At 36.2% G+C, this 23,272-nt stretch overlaps 1 long non-coding RNA gene across 1 annotated transcript in view; it reads right to left on the bottom strand.

Annotated features, from left to right (window-relative positions):
- Positions 1 to 21,718, bottom strand: part of LOC101675510 — a 91,039-nt gene extending 69,321 nt beyond the window's left edge. Inside the window, exon 1 of the long non-coding RNA XR_199587.3 lies at positions 21,391 to 21,718. This is a non-coding gene — a long non-coding RNA (uncharacterized LOC101675510). The remainder of the gene's footprint in view (positions 1 to 21,390) is intronic.
- Positions 21,719 to 23,272: the final 1,554 nt, after the last annotated feature.

The raw sequence follows: 23,272 nt of genomic DNA, 5'->3' as shown, positions 1-23,272 counted from the left end.
AAATTAGGATCCTGGAAAAAAAGTAAACAATCAGAAGTTCAATCATATAAAATAGGATAGCAAGAAATGACATGTTTAGAAATCAGGCACAGAAACCTTACTCATGGAATGGTTAATGGGTCTGTTGTACTACTTCTGAGTAGGGAGAATAACAAACAAAATAGGTATGAATCTCATGGTCAATCATATGGCATTGTTTTCAGCAAGCCAAAATTTGAAAGAGTTAGATCAATTTGTATCATCACAAATCATGACATGTGGATCATATCATAGGAAAATAGACATAAGATCAATATAAGTGATTTTGTTTTATTTTCTTCCATGGAAGCAGTCAGAAAACTATGGATTGTCTTAGGAATCTGTGAATTCTTCATGCCTGAATGGTGGAGGAAGAAAGGAGAACTAGAATTTCATTAATACTCTGCTTCATGCCTACATTGTGTTAAGAATCTAGAGGGGACAGAGACTGCAGTAGGTACTTCTGTGAATTCACTTCTTTGAAAAATAGAGGTAAGGGAAATAACAGGAATCTGACAACATGCGTTGATTTTAAGACTGTTACTAAAAATACATTGCAGAATTTCAGTATCTTTATAGTTATAGTAATCTGATAACTCTACCACTCATGGTTATTTTTCCAAATTAGTTTGGGCTCCTGAGTGACACTTTTATTCCAATTGACTAACCTGCCATCATCCTTCATGATGTCAAGAGCTATAGGAAGCTTATTAAATCTGGCCTCACAAATCCTTGAACTAATTCACTAAAGCAATTTTCATTGCATTACACTTTAACTTCATATTCCACTGCCATGCCAATACATTACTGTAATCAGAAATATACAATCTCTGAAATCTTAAACTGCAACATTCTATGTGGCTGAATATTAATTCTTTCTCATCTAAGCTCCTTAAATTATTTTCTCACTATACTTACTCTTTTAATGCTTTTAGTGAACTACACCATATATAAAAATATGTATAATGTAAGCGAACAATTTAAAGAGTAATAAAATGAAAATTCAAGCATACAAGAACAAGTGTATGTGTGTGAGTAAATCATATTTTATGCATGCATGTACAGTATTTTTTACACAAGAAATGTATTTTGTATATTTAATAATAGTAACATGTAATATAGAAATAACACATATAAAATGTTTATATATATACCTAGGTGATTATGTGTGTTTGTATATGTATGTTTACATATATATGTATATGTATAGGCACACACATATACACACACACATATATATATATGTATCTTCAATATTTTGGAGAAACCTCGCACTCCTACCTAATCACATACTTTTCCCCAGTGGTAATTGCTAATTTACACAGTACTGTCTACATTCCAAGTACTGTTCTAGACATAAAAGGGAAGAAAATAAATAAGTCGAAACACTGAAGAGTGGCATGTGCTCCAGGCCCTGAACGGCTGCTGTTAATGTCTGCACAATGGAAAGGTGGGGCATGGTGCCTGTAATTATTAAACAAGATTAGTAATTAAAATTAATTAAAAAATTGAAGAAATACTTTGCCTTTGTCGATCTTACATTCAAATGTGTATACAGGGAAGCATACAGCAATCATATAAAAACACTGTTTGCTAAACGTCAATAAATACTATGCAGACAATAAAACACACAGTGTCATAGAGATTAGGCACAGAATCTAGCATCATTTCTGAAATGTAGCAAACAATGAAAGGCAGTTATTAAATTGATAGCAAATAGAGGAACAAATTTACATTAGTGATATGCAAGACTAAGGTTTTAAAATAGGCTCACATTTCAAAAAAATAGGCTCACATTTCATTTTGAAATCATGAAACAATGAAAAGTTGTTCATTTTTACTTGTGTGTATGTGCAAAAGAGAAAACATCTAAGCTCTTTTTTATTTAGTTTCTCTAGACTACATTCCTTGGAAAAAAGCGAGTCTACTCTTTAAATAGGTGTTACGTAAATTCTGAAATGGATTATTAAAGTAGTAGGATAATAATTTTTGTTTAGAATTCATACTTTCTTTAGTTACAGTCAAACACCTTTGAGACTTTAGGGGTTTTAGGTGAAGATATTTACCATAAGTCAAAACCATCACAGGAGGAGGGGGTGAGGGGAGGAGGGAAGGGAAGGTAAAGAATTTAAAAAAAAAAAACAGAAAAGAAAAAGAGGATAACTGCCTAGCTTTGACTTGTGAGCGGAAATTGCTCTGACCACTCAGTGACACAGAATGCAATTGCTGAAACATTAACGATAAGAAAGGCAGCTGAGAAAATTACTAGAGTGGACAGTCACAAAATGCTTTTCCAGTCCATTAGACCACAGCATATTCAGCTAGATTTTAACAGATGTTCTGAGATTCCTGTAAAATATTAAAATGCTCTTTAATCCAATCATAGCATTTCAACTGAAGAAACAGCCTGATTTATTGTACCTTTTTAAGCTAATACCAAAGATCCATTGAAGAAGTAGTGAAAGCACAAGGAAGCCCAGGGCAGCTCAGCTTCTTTGGCTCCAGGCCAGTGCCTACTAGCTTGCCACTTGGTGTTATTGCCATGCAAATGCCTGGAAGCCAGGCACTCACTGCATCTGAATTAATACCGAAGAGGGGGTAGGATGGTGGGGCAGGGGAGGACAACAAAAACCAAAACACAAGCAGAATCACTGTGTGGAAAAAAAACCCCTTGGCATATTCAATAGCGTTTTGGGTCTGTAAATAAGAATCTAAATTGATTCATTCAGCAGCATCAAAGAAAAACTGGCATATCAAATCTACCTGCAGGGTTCTCTGTGGTGATGCTGACTTGAAAAATTTTTGAAAGTATAAAAGAAATCTTTACTTCTCCTTTATTCAAATAATTTACCTTACAGACTTTTAAAAAAGTTAAGTGTTAAAAAGTATATAGGTGAAATGGATTTCAAAATACAAGAACCATGCAAATGAAAATATATCAGGTATTCCAAAGGAAACTTGATTACTATATTCCAGTTAAATACTATACTGTTCATTTTTTTTGTAAAGGCAATTAACCAGGTTTAACTCTACATCCCAAATCAAAATATTTAATTATTCATGTTTTTAAAATTTCCGAGGATATGTGTCTTAAACTTTATGATCTGTGAACAAAATAAAACTCCTATAAATTTGCAAATCTTGTATCTTCAATTTATGACTACTCAGTATTATAAAATTAAAATGTTGGAAGATCTTTATTAAGAGCATTTGCTGTGAAAGAGAATATGTATTCTCAAAAAATGATGCTGAAATGAAGTTCTAGACTTCATTTTTTTCTTTTTAAAGATTTAATTTATTTATCCGACAGAGAGAGATCACAAGTAGGCAGAGAGGCAGGCAGAAAGAGAGAGGAGGAAGCAGGCTCCCTGCCGAGCAGAGAGCCTGATGAGGGGCTCCATCCCAGGACCCTGAGATCATGACCTGAGCCAAAGGCAGAGGCTTAACCCACTGAGCCACCCAGGCACCCCATCTAGACTTCATTTTTTACATACAGATCTTCATTCTTTCCTTTGTGCTATTTGTACACAGACAATGGGTTAGACATTAATGCTGCCTGACCCAAAATTTCTGGGTCAATGCTTCATTGAAGCATATGTGTTTCTCTTTCCCCCTAAATTTAGGAATGGCTTTTGTGACTTGTTTTGGCAATAGTATAGTAGTTTAAGTGATGGGAGATAACTCTGGGCAGAAAGCATCAAAAGCCAACTCTACTTATGTTGTTCCCTCCTCCTGCCTTGGTGATCCTGGAAACATAGTCAAGATGAAAATGGGAATTCTCTTGGAATATAAATAGTAGTGTGTGTCATTTGCTATTGACTACAAAAAAGAAGACATATTAATTTCAGGTTTGCTAAAAGGAATGAAAAGGAATAGAAGGTACAAAACTTTGATAATTTCATGCACTTTGATAATTTCATGTGAGTAGGAAGGACTCTGTTTATATTCTAAAATATAAAATGAAGAAAGCTCTGTTTTAAACAAAAACATTTAAAACTCATTATTACACCAATTATGAAATCAACTATATGCACATCACACTTGTTCAAACTTCTGTACAGATTAAGAGGTTTCACATCAAGTGGCTAATAGTGTGGTATATAGTAAACACTTTCTTTCAATTGGACAAAAATACTTCGGGGAAAAGAGATTATTCATTTATCTTTTTAGCACTGTCGGCTCAAGCTACCTGAGGCTAAACCAAAAGGAAGGTATAGGGGAAGTAAAAATGTATATAAATATAAGAAATAGATTATGAAAATTATCTTGAGTGTGGAGTATCTTGGAGTGCTATCTATAATAAAAAAGAAACACAAAGCCAATTAAGTTTTAAGGAGAGTTATATTGACTAGTCTGTATTAATAGGCTAATAATTTTGAGATTTGAAGCTACCTAAGGCCCCTCATAATCTACTGGCTGAAAATAAGATAAATATGTTTGTTCTCTCTCAAGATATTAAGGCCAAAAACTAATGTAATTGGGGGATATTACAGTGATTCTGGAGAATAACTGACACATAAAATTCTTCCAGAAAGCAAAACTAAGGTCTCAAGTATCCCTCTTCCCTCATGACAAAGAACACCAATCAAAGATTCTGGACTCTGAGTTCAGTCTCATAACTGAATAGGAAATTGTCTTACTTGAGAACTTTGTGGGTAAGTAGTTTACCTAGAAAGCAGATTAAACTAAATTCTGCAGTCTAGAAGGGAAGGCTATGCTAGTCATTCAAGTTATGCCAATAGTTTTGTCCTCTATTTTTTGCATACATGATAGGAATGTACATTTTTTTAAGGCTCTTAATTAAGAGAGGTCTGTTCTTGACTTTTTTTAGTCAAAGAAATGTGAGTACTTGTGATATGTGTCATGTCTGCACAGAAGGTCTTAGAGGAACTCTTGAGCATCCTTCTAACTGCAGTATCATTGGAAGCACATATTAAAATGGAATGTCTTCAGCCTAGATCTTGGACAGACTACTATAAACAGAGGGCCTTGCCAATCTGCATGACAGTAGGATGGATAAAATTATGGCCTTAGTTATGTTACATTATTGCAATTTTGGAGTTGCTTTATTTAATCCTAGCAAATTTATAAAACTAACCTTTAGCCTGTGATACAGAACAAATATTCTTTAGTTTTCTATGTAAAAATAAAATAATGACAAAACTAAAGATTTGGGTTCCATACAAATCACTATTGTAAAAAGTGTTAATGACCCAAACACAAGCACAAAATATATTGGGTAGATTAAGTTGACCATTTAGTTCAACTCATTAATTCATGTAACAAATTGCAATAGATTTTCTTTCTTACTTTTACTACAGTTCAGGACAAAAGAGTACATAATACAGTTAACAAGTAACAGAAATATATCATGATGAATGCATTCAGTGTTATTGTGGGTAGGAAGGGCTCTGTTTCTAAAAACATAACAAAATAGCTAATCTGAAATTCCTCTTGCTAGAACAACAAAAATCTAAGGATAAAATAATTAAGTATAGTCTTAAGTATATAGGTTAGTTTGGAAGAAAATAAGTGCAAACTTTGAATGCATAATTTTATGACGTGGCACCTAGGGGAGTGGGCCTGTCTTATTAACAAAAATGCTGTGTTGAATACCTAGATGTGTATGTGAGTGGGGGTGGGGATGCAAGACAGAAGATAAAGCTTTGGGACAGTCTATGATAAGGATTTTTGTAACAAGGATGGGAATTACAGTAAATAATTTTAAGGAATATACCCCTCAATTAAAGAATGGTCTACGGAAAGGAAACTTGACTGCCTGCCTTGATTCCATGGCAGAAAACAAGAAATCATGTCTTTGAGCCGACATGTCCATTCAGAATCCTGTAACTGAGAAATTAACATACAAAGACACTGTAAGGTAGTGATACAGTTGATGTATCTGGCAGAAGCTGTCACAAATCCTCTTAAGTAAAATGTTAAGCATCTCATGATATAAGAATCCATCTGTTAGCATGATAAATACATACATAGGTGATGGATATTAAAGGGGGCACTTGTGATGAGCACCAGCTGTTGTATTTAAGCAATGAATCACTATATTCTACACCTGAAACTAGTATCACACTGTATGTTAACTAATGGGAATTTAAATAAAAACTTGGAAAAAATAAATACACACACATGTAAAATTAAATAAAATGAAAGGATTTAGGCATCCAAGAAATAAAACATGTATTTTTAAAATATTTAAATTAATTTAAAAAATAGAATATAAACAAAAAAAGACCTCTGTAAAAAAAAAATAGATAATGTAGATTTGAAAAAAACAACCAAGTTGAAATTAAATATGCAATGGTGGACTAAACAGTAAATCAGGTATAATCCAATAAAGAATTGGTCAAACAATGCAGAAACATCACAGAAACATTAAGAAATGTATAAAGAAAGGTTATGACACACGTAGGATCAAAAAAGTTCCATCAAGAGAATGAACAAAACAGTCCTTAAACTGAAATGTTAAGGATATTCTAGATAAAATGAAAACATGTATTTTCAGATTCAGGAAGCACAGTAAGTTTTAACCATGATAAAAATAAACCATTACCCAGATATTATCGTGATTAAATTACAGAAGCACAAAAGGAATGAAAGTTTGAAAAGATATTCAAATAAAAATAAAATAATAATAATAACACATATTATTTTCAAAGAATGACAGCATGGCTGACAACTTTCTTGAATAAGAAAGATAAGAAACTAAAATACGATGAAAAATCTTTTTAAATTCCTGGAAGAAAATCACTGCTATTTCACACTTCTAGATAAAAATCAACTCTAATTAAGAGGAACTGCTATATAACAACATTAATACCAAAATAGAAAATTTAGCACTGGCAGAATCAAATTTAAAAGCTAGCAAAAAGTGTGCATAAGGAACAAGGAAAGATAGCATATATAACTACTAAGTAATAAATGCTTCCTTCAGAAGTAACAGTTAAGAGGTATATGAATAAAGGATCATGTTAGCCAAGTGGAAAGAAAATGAGGAGTAGAATAGGTATGAAAAGAATCATATTTCAGATATATGAAAGGTTATCCTGAGGTTGAAGAATGGGATTATAGGGCAGACTTAGGGAATATATGTACATTCAGTATCAAAAGCAACATGACAGCCATATTACAATGTCTTACACGTTATTGCCAGGAAGTTATACCATTTTAACCAGGCAATGGAGAGGTAGGAAAAGCTCTTAAAAAAGAGAATACTGACATTCAGGTTGTGTTACCAAAATACAATATTATGGTAGACACTGTAGCAATTTTATGGACAGATTGTAAGGGGAAGCAAACACATAGGTAAAGAAAACTTTTGAAAAAATCCTAAACAAGTATAATGAAAGTGGGAATGAAAATTCTATGAAGTTGGAAAAGTAGATATTTGTGAAAATCAATTTGTAAAAAGAAAGAAAAAAAAAGAGGAAAAATTGTAATACTATTTATTCATTCATTCAACCCGAGTATCTGGGAGGATATTAATCAAATTTATTGTGGTAGGAATTAACCCAAAAGAAAGAAATGTGGGTTGATTGAATAGGATTGGGGAAAATGTTTTACTATTTTTAAAGGTGAGTATATAAAAAAGAATGATATAGTGCTTTTGTTTTTAGGGAAAAATAATAAATACAAAATTTATATACCATATAGCATAAAAGGCTAATTGTTTTATGCAAAAAGTACAATGAGAACAAGAGTGAATAACAATAGTTTAATGAAGTGACACCTCATTAGGTTTGTGTTCTTATGAAAAACATTGAGAGCTTGTTTCCTTTCCTGCCATACACGCAGACAATCTCGGCAAAATCTAAACACAGTAATGACATTTTCATGTTTTTATTTTTTATTTTAACATTTTAATTATGTTTAACTATGTTTATTATGTTTAATTATGTCTAACATTTTAATTATGGCATAAGATAGAATAATATTTCATACTTGAAGGAAACAATTTAAAAAACGATTTTCTTCTATATGGATGACCTATGACAAAAATAGCTTTACAAATTTTTATTTAGTATTATTTTAAATAATTCAATCACACATAATCCACCAGGGGAAAACAACTTAATGTTTTTTTGGTGACTGTTATACATCTTGGTTACACTTCTTTGCAAAGTTCAGAGGTTCTAATTCTGTGTCCTAGGCATTGACAGCAGAAATGAAACTCATTAAGTCCCTCATCTTTCTAAAATGCAATCTCTATTTTATATGCATTGAGGGACACTCAAGTGTTTATCTTGTAATGGAGGTGTCTAGACCTGTTGGATTTAACTTGACTGAGCTCACTCTTACTGAGCTATACTGCTAAGGAAAAATATTCTGTGTGTGTATGGGTCACATCCCAAATGAAAAAGCTGGGAGAAAAGCATCTCTTTGTAGGGAAACTGACACATATGGGCTATGTAAGTGTCAGCTCTAAGAGGAGAGGCTAGTGTGGTTTCCCTCCTCTAGTTCTGTTAATGTTGCCTGATAACTCAGGTTTCCTGCTTAAGAATGCATCATGGCTGAGGTTTCCTGAGTGGCACCATAGGTTAAGCATCTGCCTTTGGCTCAGGTCATGATTTCAGGGTCTTGGAATGGGGAGTATGATCCTCCCTCTCCCTCTGCCCTCCCCTCTATACCCCCAGCTCTTCACTCTCTCGCTTTTCAAATAAATACATGAAATCTTTAAAAAAGGAAGGAAGAAAAAAAAAAAAAAGAATGCAGCATGGCCAAATGGAAGCCACCTTACACAGACCTCCTCTAATGCCTGATTGACAAGGAGATACCAAAGGGCAGTCCCTTGCTTCAAGGTGGGAAAATGTTACAATTTGTGCTCCAGAATTTGTCTGTAGGCTTCTTTTTTCTTTTTTTTTTTTTTCTTTCTTTCTTTTTTTTCTTAAGATTATTATTTATTTATTTGACACAGAGAGAGAGATCACAAGTAGACAGAGAGGCAGGTGGGAGGGGCGGAGGGGTGGGATGCAGGCTCCCTGCTGAGCAGAGAGCCTGATGTGGGTCTCAATCCCAGGACCCTGAGGTCATGATCTGAGCTGAAGGCAGAGGCTTTTTTTTTTTTAAATTAATTTTTTATTTTTTATAAACATATATTTTTATCCCCAAGGGTACAGGTCTGTGAATCACCAGGTTTACACACTTCACAGCACTCACCAAAGCACATACCCTCCCCAATGACCATAACCCAACCCCCTTCTCCCAAACCCCCTCTCCCCAGCAACCCTCAGTTTGTTTTGTGAGATTAAGAGTCACTTATGGTTTGTCTCCCTCCCAATCCCATCTTGTTTCATTGATTCTTCTCCTACCCACTTAAGCCCCCATGTTGCATCACCACTTCCTCATATCAGGGAGATCATATGATAGTTGTCTTTCTCCGCTTGACTTATTTCGCTAAGCATGATACGCTCTAGTTCCATCCATGTTGTCGCAAATGGCAAGATTTCATTTCTTTTGATGGCTGCATAGTATTCCATTGTGTATATATACCACATCTTCTTGATCCATTCATCTGTTGATGGACATCTAGCTTCTTTCCATAGTTTGGCTATTGTGGACATTGCTGCCATAAACATTCGGGTGCACGTGCCCCTTTGGATCACTACGTTTGTATCTTTAGGGTAAATACCCAATAGTGCAATTGCTGGGTCATAGGGCAGTTCTATTTTCAACATTTTGAGGAACCTCCATGCTGTTTTCCAGAGTGGCTGCACCAGCTTGCATTCCCACCAACAGTGTAGGAGGGTTCCCCTTTCTCCGCATCCTCTCCAGCATCTGTCATTTCCTGACTTGTTGATTTTAGCCATTCTGACTGGTGTGAGGAGATATCTCATTGTGGTTTTGATTTGTATTTCCCTGATGCCGAGTGATATGGAGCACTTTTTCATGTGTCTGTTGGCCATCGGGATGTCTTCTTTGCAGAAATGTCTGTTCATGTCCTCTGCCCATTTCTTGATTGGATTATTTGTTCTTTGGGTGTTGAGTTTGCTAAGTTCTTTATAGATTCTGGACACTAGCCCTTTATCTGATATGTCCTTTGCAAATATCTTCTCCCATTCTGTCAGTTGTCTTTTGGTTTTGTTAACTGTTTCCTTTGCTGTGCAAAAGCTTTTGATCTTGATGAAATCCCAATAGTTCATTTTTTCCCTTGCTTCCCTTCCTTTTTGCGTTGTTCCTAGGAAGATGTTGCTGCGGCAGAGGTCGAAGAGGTTGCTGCCTGTGTTCTCCTCAAAGATTTTGATGGATTCCTTTTGCACATTAAGGTCCTTCATCCATTTTGAGTCTATTTTTGTGTGTGGTGTAAGGAAATGGTCCAATTTCATTTTTCTGCATGTGGCTGTCCAATTTTCCCAGCACCATTTATTGAAGAGGCTGTCCTTTTTCCATTGGACATTCTTTCCTGCTTTGTCGAAGATTAGTTGACCATAGAGTTAAGGGTCTTGATGATGACAGCTTTGTAATAGAGCTTGAAGGCAGAGGCTTAACCCACTGAGCCACCCAGGGGTCCCTCTTATTCTTTTTTAAGATTTCGTTTGTTCCCGGGGGAATTCTACCAAACATTTAAAGAAGAACTAATTCCTATTCTCTTGAAACGGTTCCAAAAAATAGAAATGGAAGGAAAACTTCCAAACTCATTTTATGAGGCCAGCATCACCTTGATCCCAAAACCATACAAGGATCCCATCAAAAAAGAGAGCTATAGACCAATATCCTTGATGAACACAGATGCGAAAATTCTCACCAAAATACTAGCCAATAGGGTTCAACAGTACATTAAAATGATTATTCACCACGACCAAGTGGGATTTATTCCAGGGCTGCAAGGTTGGTTCAACATCCACAAATCAATCAATGTGATTCAACACATTAATAAAAGAAAGAACAAGAACCATATGATACTCTCAATAGATGCTGAAAAAGCATTTGACAAAGTACAGCATCCCTTCCTGATCAAAACTCTTCAAAGCGTAGCGATAGAGGGCACATACCTCAATATTATCAAAGCCATTTATGAAAAACCCACCACAAATATCATGATACTATATGTGGAAAACCCAAAAGACTCCACTCCAAAACTGCTAGAACTTGTACAGGAACTCAGTAAAGTGCTAGGATATAAAATCAATGCACAGAAATCAGTTGCATTTCTCTACACCAACAACAAGACAGAAGAAAGAGATATTAAGGAGTCAATCCCATTTATAATTGCACACTAAACCATAAGATACCTAGGAATAAACCTAACCAGAGAGGCACAGAATCTATACTCAGAAAACTATAAAGTACTCATGAAAGAAATTGAGCAAGACACAAAGAAATGGAAAAATGTTCCATGCTCCTGGATTGGAAGAATAAATATTGTGAAAATGTCTATGCTACCTAAAGCAATCTACACATTTAATGCAATTCCTATCAAAGTACCATCCATCTTTTTCAAAGAAATGGAACAAATAATTCTGAAATTTATATGGAACCAGAAAAGACCTCGAATAGCCAAAGGGATACTAAAAAAGAAAGCCAAAGTTGGTGGCATCACAATTCCAGACTTCAAGCTCTATTACAAAGCTGTCATCATCAAGACAGTATGGTACTGGCACAAAAACAGACACATAGATCAGTGGAACAGAATAGAGAGCCCAGAAATAGACCTTCAACTCTATGGTCAACTAATCTTCAACAAAGCAGGAAAGAATGTCCAATGGAAAAAAAGACAGCCTCTTCAATAAATGGTGCTGGGAAAATTGGACAGCCATATGCAGAAAAATGAAATTGGACCATTTCCTTACACCACACACTAAAATAGACTCAAAATCGATGAAGGACCTTAATGTGAGAAAGGAATCCATCAAAATTCTTGAGGAGAACACAGGCAGCAACCTCTTCGACCTCAGCTGCAGCAACATCTTCCTAGGAACATCGCCAAAGGCAAGGGAAGCAAGGGCAAAAATGAACTATTGGGATTTTATCAAGATCAAAAGCTTTTGCACAGCAAAGGAAACAGTTAACAAAACCAAAAGACAACTGACAGAATGGGAGAAGATATTTGCAAAGGACATATCAGATAAAGGGCTAGTGTCCAGAATCTATAAAGAACTTAGCAAACTCAACACCCAAAGAACAAATAATCCAATCAAGAAATGGGCAGAGGACATGAACAGACATTTCTGCAAAGAAGATATCTGGATGGCCAACAGACACATGAAAAAGTGCTCCCTATCACTCAGCATCAGGGAAATACAAATCAAAACCACAATGAGATATCTCCTCACACCAGTCAGAATGGCTAAAATCAACAAGTCGGGAAATGACAGATGCTGGAGAGGATGCGGAGAATGGGGAACTCTCCTACCTTGTTGGTGGGAATGCAAGCTGGTGCAACCACTCTGGAAAACAGCATGGAGGTTCCTCAAATGTTGAAATTGCACTACTGGTATTTACCCTAAAGATACAAACGTAGTGATCCAAAGGGGCACATGCACCTGAATGTTTATGGCAGCAATGTCCACAATAGCCAAACTATGGAAAGAAGCTAGATGTCCATCAACAGATGAATGGATCAAGAAGATGTGGTATATATACACAATGGAATACCATGCAGCCATCAAAAGAAATGAAATCTTGCCATTTGCGACAACGTGGATGGAACTAGAGCATATCATGCTTAGCGAAATAAGTCAAGCGGAGAAAGACAACTATCATATGGTCTCCCTGTATGAGGAAGTGGTGATGCAACATGGGGGCTTAAGTGGGTAGGAGAAGAATAAATGAAATAAGATGGGATTGGGAGGGAGACAAACCATAAGTGACTCTTAATCTCACAAAACAAACTGAGAGTTGCTGGGGGCAGGGGGGTTCGGAGAAGGGGGGTGGGGTTATGGTCATTGGGGAGGGTATGTGCTTTGGTGAGTGCTGTGAAGTTGTAAACCTGGCAATTCACAGACCTGTACCCCTGGGGATAAAAATATATGTTTATAAAAAATAAAAAATTATTTAAAAAAATTATTAAAAAAAAAAAAAGATTTCATTTGTTTATTTGACAGAGAGAGAGAGAGAGAGACAGCAAGAGAGGGAGTGGTAGAGAGAGACGTCCTCCTGCTGAGCAGGGAGCCTGCCTCAGGCTCTATCCAGGACCTGGGATCATGACTTGAACCAATGGCAGACATGTAATGACTGAGCCACAGGAATGCCCCTGTCTGTAGGTTTCTATATCTGAGAATACATTCTTGCTCAGCTTTCTTCTATCCTTCCCTGCTTTCTCAATTCTCCTTCTCCTGAAAAGCATTCCCCAAATAATATTTGAACTAGAGTCCCCACCTTAAGATCTACTCCTAGAAAATAAGCGACTTAAGTGAGCTTTTCTTCCCCCTACCCCACCTTAAAGTGAGCAGCTTCATTCGATATTATAAAATTTTATTAAAGTCCTTCCAGTCAAACAGGCCAGAGGCTTCTGGGTTAATGCTCTTTGGGTTTTCTCATTCATCCTCTTACAGATGAAATTCTCCAGATGTCTGTCATTTCCTTTAAGGCTGAAGAGACAGTGGTTACATGCTTCAGAGCTCTGGCAATTGCTGAATATCTCTGAGAGAGAAAATATTTCAGGAAGGTAACAACTATTTGCCAACTCAACTAACCCCAAATTTATATATACAGTCATTCATCTGAAGCTAAGGAAGTCTTTTGGTATAGCTAGTGGTTTGAAGATTGAGTGTTGACCATCACAGTTTTTTGTTGAAAGAAACATCTCTTGAATTAATTTTATGACTGAATAGAATCTATTATGTATTAGAAATCTCAGTGCTAATCAATAGTGTAAAAAAAAAAGTATTTGACAAAATCCAACATGTATTCATGACAAAAACTCTCACTAAACTCTCTCCTCAACTTGATAAATAGTATCTGCAAAAAACCTTCTGTTAACATCAAATGTAATGGTAAGAACTTTGAAGCCTTCCCACTAAAAGCAGGAACAAAGCAAGGCATGTCTTCTTTTACCACTGTTTTTCATCATGCCAGAAGTCCAAGCTAATGTATTAAGAAATGAAAAAAAGAATTGGGAAGGAAGAAATACAATGACATTTTTTTCTAGATAGCAGGATACTTTAGGTGGAAAATCCAAAAGGATATATATATTAAAAAAAAAATCTCCAGTAACTAATTGATCATAACAAGGTTGCAGGACACAAGGTTAATATAAAAAGTTAACTGCTTTCCTACATATCAGCAGTAAACAGGTGGAGTTTGAAATTAAAAACCCAATACTATTTACATTAGCAGTCCAAAAAACCAAAGTACGTAGGTATAAATTTAACAAAATTTGGCCAGAATCAATATAAGTAAAACCATAGAACTTCAATAAAAGAAATCAAAGAACTATATAAATGGAGAGATATTCCACATTCATGTATGGAAGGATTTAATATTGTCAATATGTCAGTCCTTACCAACTTGATCTATAAATTCAATACAATTCCAATCAAAATCTCAGCAAGTGGGGTGCCTGGGTGACTTAGTGGGTTAAAGCCTCTGCCTTTGGCTCAGGTCGTGATCCAAGGGTCCTGGGATCAAGCCCAATGTTGGGCTATCTGCTCAGCAGAGCCTGTTTCCTCTTTTCTCTTTGCCTGCTTCTCTGCCTACTTGTGATCTCCGTTTGTCCAGTAAGTAAATAAAATCTTAAAAAACAAAAAACAAAAAACAAAACTCAGCAAGTTTTTTTGAGGATATTAAAAAAAAAAAAAAAGATTCTAAAGTTTACATGGAGAGGCAAAAGACCCAGACTATCCAGCACAAGATTGAAGAACAAAGCTGGAGGATTGGGCAATCCCCAACCTCAGGACATACTATAAAGACACAGTGATCAAGACTGTGTGGTACTGGCAAGAAAACAGACAAATAGATCAACAGAAAATAACAGAGAGACCAGAAATAGATCCACATAAATAGGGTCAACTGATCTTTGACAAAAGAACATACAGTGAAGTAAAGATAGCCTTTTCACCAAATGTCACAGAAACAATTAGACATCTATATGAAAGAAAGAAAAACAAAAAGATAGATACTAGACCCACTCTTTACACCCTTCACAAAATTTAACTCGAAATGTGTCACAGACCTAAATGAAAAACATAAAACTATAAAAGTCCTAAAAGATAACAAGGAGAAAACCTAGATGACATTGGGTATACAACATTAAAGACATGATCCACGTCTTTGATAAGACATGATCCATGTCCCTATTAAAATTAAAACCTCTGGTCTGCAAAAAAAAAAGTCAAGAGAATTAGAAGAAAAACTACAGACAGGGGAAAAATATTTGTAGGAGACAAATATGTTAAAGGACTATTATTCAAAATATACTGTGAACTCATAAAACACAACAAAAAGAAAACAACCTGATTTAAAAAATAAGCCAAAGACCTTAACAGACATTCACCAAAGAAGATATACAGATGACAAATAAATATATGAAAAGATATTCCACATGATATACTGTTAGAAAAATATAAATTAAAATAGCCACGAAATACTACTACATGCCTATTAGAATGGCCGGAATCCAAAACAGTGACATATCATACGCTGGCAAGGATGTAGAGCAACAAGAACTCTTGTTCATTGCTAGCAGGAATACATAATGGTACAGCCACTTTGGAAAACAATTTGGAGGTTTCTTACAAGACTAAAAAGACTCTTACTATAAGATCCATCTATGGATATCTTGATATTTACCCAAAGGAGTTAAAACTTACGCTCACACAAAAACATCAAGATGTCCTTCAGTAGGTGAGCAGATAAACTGTGGTACATCCAGACAACGGAATGTTACCCAGAACTGAAAGGAAATGAGCTATCAAGCCATGAAATGATATGGAGAAAACGTAAATGCACATCACTAAGTGAGAGAAGCCAATGTGAAAAGGCTATATATTGTATGATTCCAACTATGTGACATTATAGAGACAATAACAAGATCAGTGATTGCCAGGGATTGGGTGGGGATAAGAGGTGAATTGCTAGGGTGCAGAAAAATTTTATGGCAATGAAATACTCTGCATGATCTTTAATGAAGAATGCATGAAAAAAAATCTCCATCTCCATATCCATAGCCTGTATAAAATTAAGAGTTGATTTGAAGTGATTAAGATGTGTTAACATAGACTTGTCAGTTATAACAAACTTAGCACTCTGGTAGGGAATGTTGATAACAAAGAATACTATGCATGTGAGGGCAGTGGATATATAGGAAATCTATATAACTTCCTCTTAATTTTGCTATGAACCTAAAACTACTCTAAAAAATAAATTCTATTAAAACAATTAGGAAGAGAAAATATACAAAGAATATGCTAAATCATCTTGGGTTATCATAGAATTCAGATTTTTGGGGAGACAAAAGAATACATATAAATATTTATAATGATCACTGTAGTAACATGACATCAAAAAGAAAGTGGTATCACAGAAAACAAAACTATATCAAATGCAGCTAATATAATGAATGAGCTGTAGAGTGAAAATGGTCATTAGACTGGCATAGTGGAGATGACTGGACTTCTTTCTACTATTTGGTAGGGTCAAGAATCTGACTGGCCCGGACTTAAGAGATTTCAATAGGAGAAAAAGGAAGAAAATTTGAGTAGAATACTCTTTTTTGATGATTTACTACAACACGAAAGCACAGAAAAGTGTATAGTGGCAACTGGAGGGAGATGTTGGGTTGAGAGTGTTGTTTGTTCATTAGCTTTGTGTGAAATATTACGGTGTTTCCTAATGTTGATGTGAATTGCTATTCAGGAAAAAAGAGAAACTTGCAAATAGTAATTTCTTATATAGGTGCACAAGTAGGATTAAAATGCACACATGAAGACTCTGGCCTTGGATGGAAACATTTATAAGTCATCCAGTATAACAGAGGAAAAGATAGAATAAGGAAGTATGACAAATTTGGTAGGGGTAGATGTGGGAAATTTCTTGATTGCCTGAATTAGCTCACTTGTGTAAGAAACAGAATTGTCAACGGATTCAGGACTGAGAAGACTTAAGGAATTAGTTTCACAGAAAAGGAGGAAAAAGCAATTGATAGATTAAGTATAGGAGCTCCCACTTGAGAGGTTGATTAATGAAAGGTGTGTGTATGCACAGCGCGTGTGTGTGTGTGTGTGTGTGTGTGTGTGCACGTGCACGTGTATCCCCAGCTATATATACATGCTGCATTGCAAGACAGGATGTTTAATTCAAGTGTGGCTATAGTCCACAACCCCGGTTTCAAGAGTTTAATTGAGGGAGGGAGAGCAAACTTGTATGTGCAAGGGGATAATTACAGATGTTGGCAATTTGTTCTAAGACCTACAAGCAGAGAGGTTGATGAAAAATGAAAAGGTCAGTAGATTGTAGGTTATGGAAGAGTCTAATAAAATTTTAGAATCAAGATATTTGAATGATTAAACTATAAAGATAGAAGGTGCTAGTTAGGGGGATAACAAATTGAGATTCAGGAGGTGGCTCTATTATTGCTATTTAAAAATTCAGTTGTTATAAACATTGGGGTACAGATGGCCCTTCTTTTCACTACATCTGTATCTTTGGGGTAAATACCCAGGAGTGCAATGGCAGGGTCGTAGGGAAGTTCTATTTTTAATTTCTAGAGGAATCTCCACACTGTTCTCCAAAGAGGCTGCACCAACTTGCATTCCCACCAACAGTGGAAGAGGGTTCCTCTTTCTCCACATCCTCTCCAACACATGTTGTTTCCTGTCTTGCTAATTTTGGCCATTCTAACTGGTGTAAGGTGATATCTCAATGTAGTTTTAATGTGAATCTCCCTGATGGCTAGTCGCCAAACTGTGGAAAGAACCAAGATGCCCTTCAACGGATGAATGGATAAGGAAGATGTGGTCCATATACACTTTGGAGTATTATGCCTCCATCAGAAAGGACGAATACCCAACTTTTGTAGCAACATGGATGGGACTGGAAGAGATTATGCTGAGTGAAATAAGTCAAGCAGAGAGAGTCAATTATCAGTTTCACTTATTTGTGGAGCATAACAAAAAGCATGGAGGACATGGAGAGTTAGAGAGAAGGGAGTTGGGGTAAATTGGAAGGGGAGGTGAATCATGAGAGACTATGGACTCTGAAAAACAATCTGAGGGGTTTGAAGTGGCGGCGGGGAGGGAGGTTGGGGTACCAGGTGGTGAGTATTATAGAGGGCACGGATTGCATGGAGCACTGGGTGTGGTGAAAAAATAATGATACTGTTATGCTGAAAATAAATAAATTAAAAAAAAATTCAGTTGTAGCAATTAGAATGCCTGAGGTAAGGTGGAAGAAAAGTTCGTTAGAAGGACGAAGGTCAAGAAAGTATGGAGAATAGATTATATATTTATATTGAATGATCATAAATGATGAAATATACAATTGGTGAAATACAATAAATTGGGGCACCTGGGTGGCTCAGTGGGTTAAGTCTCTGCCTTCGGCTCAGGTCATGATCTCCGGGTCCTAGGATCAAGCCCCACATGGGGCTCTCTGCTCAGTGGGAAGCCTGCTTTCCCCTCTCTTTCTGCCTGCCTGCCTACTTGTGATCTCTGTCAAATAGATAAATAAAATCTTAAAAAAATACAACTAAACGTACTTAATCTTCACTGAATGAAGAGAAATACAGAAGGGAGTAGATGGCTGCAAACAGACAGCAACCAAGTTATATTATGAGAAGGCATAGAGACCAAAGTGCTGGTCACCGTGTCTAGATGTTAAGGAATTTGGGAAGGTTGAATTGTTTGTGGAAGCTTAGATAACCTAGAATGTAGGACATGATGAGTCCAACTCTCTTGTTAAATTGGAGTTAGTCATGGTGGTCATGTTCTTGTGGGTAATATTCTTTTTTATAGTCTCCTGTATGGGAATGACTCTTAAGAAGAACATTTAAGTGGAAGTAATGCATGTTAAAAGTCTCTGCAGGAACATTAGGAGCTCTGTGCTATCTTACTATGTGAAGGAAGGCAAAAAATAAAGAGCCTTATAGCTAATGCTAGAACCTAAATGAAAGCAGGGACAACTCCTGCTACCCCACCAATTATTTAACAGAGCAAAGCTTAATGACAAATCTTTCTTATGCTAATATTATATATGACATGATGTTGACCAGCATGTTATGTTTATTAATATTTTTAAATATTATAATAACCTTGAATATTCACTGATATATTATTTCAGGGATATCCTGATGTTATGGATGTGTCCTCTTTCAGGGGAATGAAATAACTAAAAATCCAAAATAAAAATTTTATAATTACTGAACATTCATAAGTGAAGAGTTGAGCTTATCAAATATCTTTCTTGTCTAGTATTTTTTTGGCACTAAGTTTTACTTTTTACTTTCATCAATCACCTGGACAATTTTTAAAGCAAGAATATGTTCATTTTATTTCTTTGCAGAGATCTAAAATTATTATGATTATTATTACTTTAGTGTAAATAAATCAAAGAAGTATTTTGTTTATCAAGTAAAAATTCAGACCTTTTAAAAAGGTGGTTGAAAAGTTTCAATATTTAGTAAAAGAAATATATGTAGAAGGATAGGAAATGGAAAAGCAGTAGAAGTTTGACCAAATTTACATTTTATCTGAAAGTCCTCAAATGCCTTGTTGTAAAAATAATTGAGTTGGAAATACTACAACAAACTGTTCTTGGTAGAATAAAAACAGTTACTACTTTGGCTATGCTAGGGATGTGACAGTTTCATTTATTTTCAAATACTATAGCTTTTCCATTCCCAGTTCCTTTTGGATATAAGAGTAGGGAACCGTGAAAATTTTGTAGAATATGAAATATAATACAAAATAGAACTTTGAGGATGTAATTCTAAATGAAGTTCCAATATAAGTGAAATAGCCTTAAAAACATCCTTTATTACATTAGCATCAAAGCATTTGCTAATTTTGTAAATAACTTACTATAAAACAGGAGGATTTTGACATGGCCGGCAAAAGACAGTGCAACAAGGGTCAAGTGAGTGTGAAATAATATATTGTCAGAATAATGACTAGAACCATGTTTTCCTCACTCAAAATATTTTTGATTATATATCTTTTCATAAGCATTGCAATATTGGGCTACAAGAACCAAAGCATACTCATTTTTTCTTAATCTAACTTAGAAGTTTCACTTCAGCTATTTTGAATATAGGAAATTTACTGGTCAAGAAGATAAGTTTATTTCCAAACAGCAACTTTTTAACTTTTTAAAATACTGCTTTATAAGAATTATGCATGATGATATTGCTTTATTAGAATAAAAAATCATTCCAGAAACTGAAAAATAAAATGTTTGGTTACTGCGTGGATTAGTGTGGTAAAACATAGGAGTAATCTAGTTGTTTTAAAAACTCATTTGAACAACAACAACAAAAAATCATTTGAATGGCTGGCCTCATAGTTTTAAAAATCCATGTCCTGAGGAGTTCCAGGAACTCAAGAAACCATTAACAAACACATATGCGCACACACACACAAACTTCTTGGGTAGGTTTTTATATTGCGGAGCACATATTACTATTGTATTGTATTTATTTATTATTAGGTAGGTTTTATTAGTACAAAACATACCAAATTATAACTTGGGAGACTTGGGTCCTGTTTCTTGCTCTTGCAAGTTTAATTCTATTACCTTCAGCGGATCATTACCCTCTGAATAACCTTTTCTATAGCACAGATAATAACAATGTCCTCATCACATGCATACTGTGATGACGTAAAGAGTTTGGGAATCACCTACAGTATAAAAATAGAAGTGAAGGGGTGCCTTGGTGGCTCAGTGGGTTGAAGACTCTGCCTTCGGCTCAGGTCATGATACCAGAATCCTGGGATCGATCCCTGCATCAGGCTCTCTGCTCAGTGGGGGGCCTGCTTCCTCCTCTCTCTGTCTCTGCCTGCCTCTTTGCCTACTTGTCTGTCAAATAAATAAATAAAATCTTTTTAAAAAAATAGAAGAGAATATTTTAATAATTATGAAAGGCAATAGAAGTTCCAAAAATAGGGTTTTACCGCCTCCTGAATTGCCAGAATTCCTCTAAAAGGCTTTATGAAATGCCAGGACTTTAAGCTTTTAAGGTGTATGTAAGCCTCGTGGTAAGCATAAAGCAAAAACCTGTAACAGATACGCACAGGGTCTCTATGGAGTTGTCCCGGCTTCCCACCCTAACCGAAACAGAAGCTTTCACAATGTCGGGAATCCTTCATATCCTGCAAATGGAGGAGGATGTCCTCAAATTCCTTGCAGCGGACACCCACTTCAGCAGCACCAACCTTGACTTCCAAACAGAACAATAATCTACCAAAGTAAAAGTAACGGCATCCATACCATAAAATCTGAAGAGACCCTGAGAGAAGCTCCCGCCGGTAACTCCTGCCGTCGTTGGCGTCGGAAACCCTGCTGACGTCAGCGTTGTATGCCCCAGGGCTACGTGGCAGCGAGGTGAGCTGGCCTCTGTTGCTACCACTGGAGCTACTACTACCACTGGCTGCTTCACTTGTGGAAATTTCACTAACTGGATCCAGACTGCGACTTCTGGTGGTTACTTAAGGGCTAACCACTGTCTCCGCAAAGAGCACTTGATATTAACCTGCGTATCACAGCTCTGTATAACCCTGACACTCCTCTGCACTATTTGAAAGGACGCCCCCAGAGCAACAAGGGAGCTCCCTCAGCGGGTCCTTTACGTGGATGCCGCGTGGAAAGTTGTGCACATGCGCATCACTGTCTCCCATGAGCACCCAGGGGAGGTCACGCCTCATATTTCTTTCCACAGAAATCCTGAGGAGATTGAAAGGGAAAAGCTGCGCCTCTTCTAAAATGGCTGGGTCGAAGGAGGAGTTTCAGGATCAGTGGAATTTCCCAATGCCTGACTTTACTGCGACTGAAACCTAAGTCACAGACGGCTCTGAAGGTGCACAGGTACCCTCTGTGCCTCTTCATGGTTCCCTGCGGGGACTGGAGCAAGCCTCCCACTGCGGAAAGACCGATCTGCAGCTCCCGCTGCTCTGGCCAGGGAATGGGTAAGAACCACCACTGAGTGTGGTTAAGCTATTTCTTCCACAGATTTTATTTATTTATTTATTTATTTTTTATTTATATATATTTTTTAATTTTTTAAATTTTTTATAAACATATATTTTTATCCCCAGGGGTACAGGTCCCACAGATTTTCTTTTAATGATAGAATTGATTGATTTAGAGACTGCGCATGTGTGAATGGGGGAAGGGCAGAGCGAGAGCGAGGATCTCCAGCAGATTCCCTCACTCAGTGGGTGCAGGGCCGGGGTGCTCAATCCTCGGACCCTGAGATGAGGACCTGAGCCAGAATCGAGAGTCGAACTCTTCACCAACTGAGTACCCCCTGGCACTCTCATCCACATATTTTTAAACAGAAGATCGAAATAAGATTGATAGAAAATAAGTAGGTTCTAAAAAACCAGGACTGTTTCTTTGCTCTGTCCAGCGGGTGCTGTGAGGAAATGCCAGCTGTACTGGCTTTCAAAGTGTGGTGTTTTGGGGGGTCCATCCTTCACATGAGAGTCCTGAGAGCTGGGGCACTAGATGTGCAGTTCAAACCCTTGTTCCCCAGGTGGCAGCTGGGAATTGGGACTTCCCTACCCATTTTATGACACAGTGTCTTGGTGGGATTTATGGTAAGGAGTCATTGATCTATTTCCTGGATTTCTCTGAGGAAATTGCTCCCTATGGAGCTATGTATTCAGTTTGTTCTTGGGAGAAATAGTGAGGGCTACGGTTGTGTACTGGAAATCAAAACAAAATATACGCATATGGATTAAGAAAACCTGAATATCTACTTCAGTATTAAGTAACTATATACTCCTCTTCATTTTTTTGAAACTTTATTTTTTAGTAGTGAATGGAGTAAAGTAGTGAATTGAGTACTCAATTCAAAGTAGTGAATTGAGTAAAACAAATTAATTATCGTTTTAGTTCATATTAAATTTTGTTGTTCTTTTACATTTCAATATTGAAGCAATCTTCATCCTTTAGGATAATTCTTTTGTAAAACTCTGCTGTTGAAGAAATCTTTACTGAGATAAATAATGCTATTTGACCAATCCTATTAATTTTTAAAGCCTACTAAAGAAAAGCATATGTTAAGAATTTGGTTGTGTGTGTGAAGTTGTTCACTAGTATTTCATTTAACTGCAAGTTTTGGAACTTAACATCATCCATTTAGTATGTA

The sequence above is a fragment of the Mustela putorius genome, unplaced genomic scaffold (genome assembly GCF_011764305.1).
Source record: "Mustela putorius furo isolate JIRA1106 unplaced genomic scaffold, ASM1176430v1.1 tig00003974_pilon_pilon_pilon, whole genome shotgun sequence".
Lineage (NCBI taxonomy): Eukaryota > Metazoa > Chordata > Mammalia > Carnivora > Mustelidae > Mustela > Mustela putorius.
Note: the sequence above shows the minus strand (reverse complement) of the source record. Positions and strands in the feature narration are given on the sequence as shown.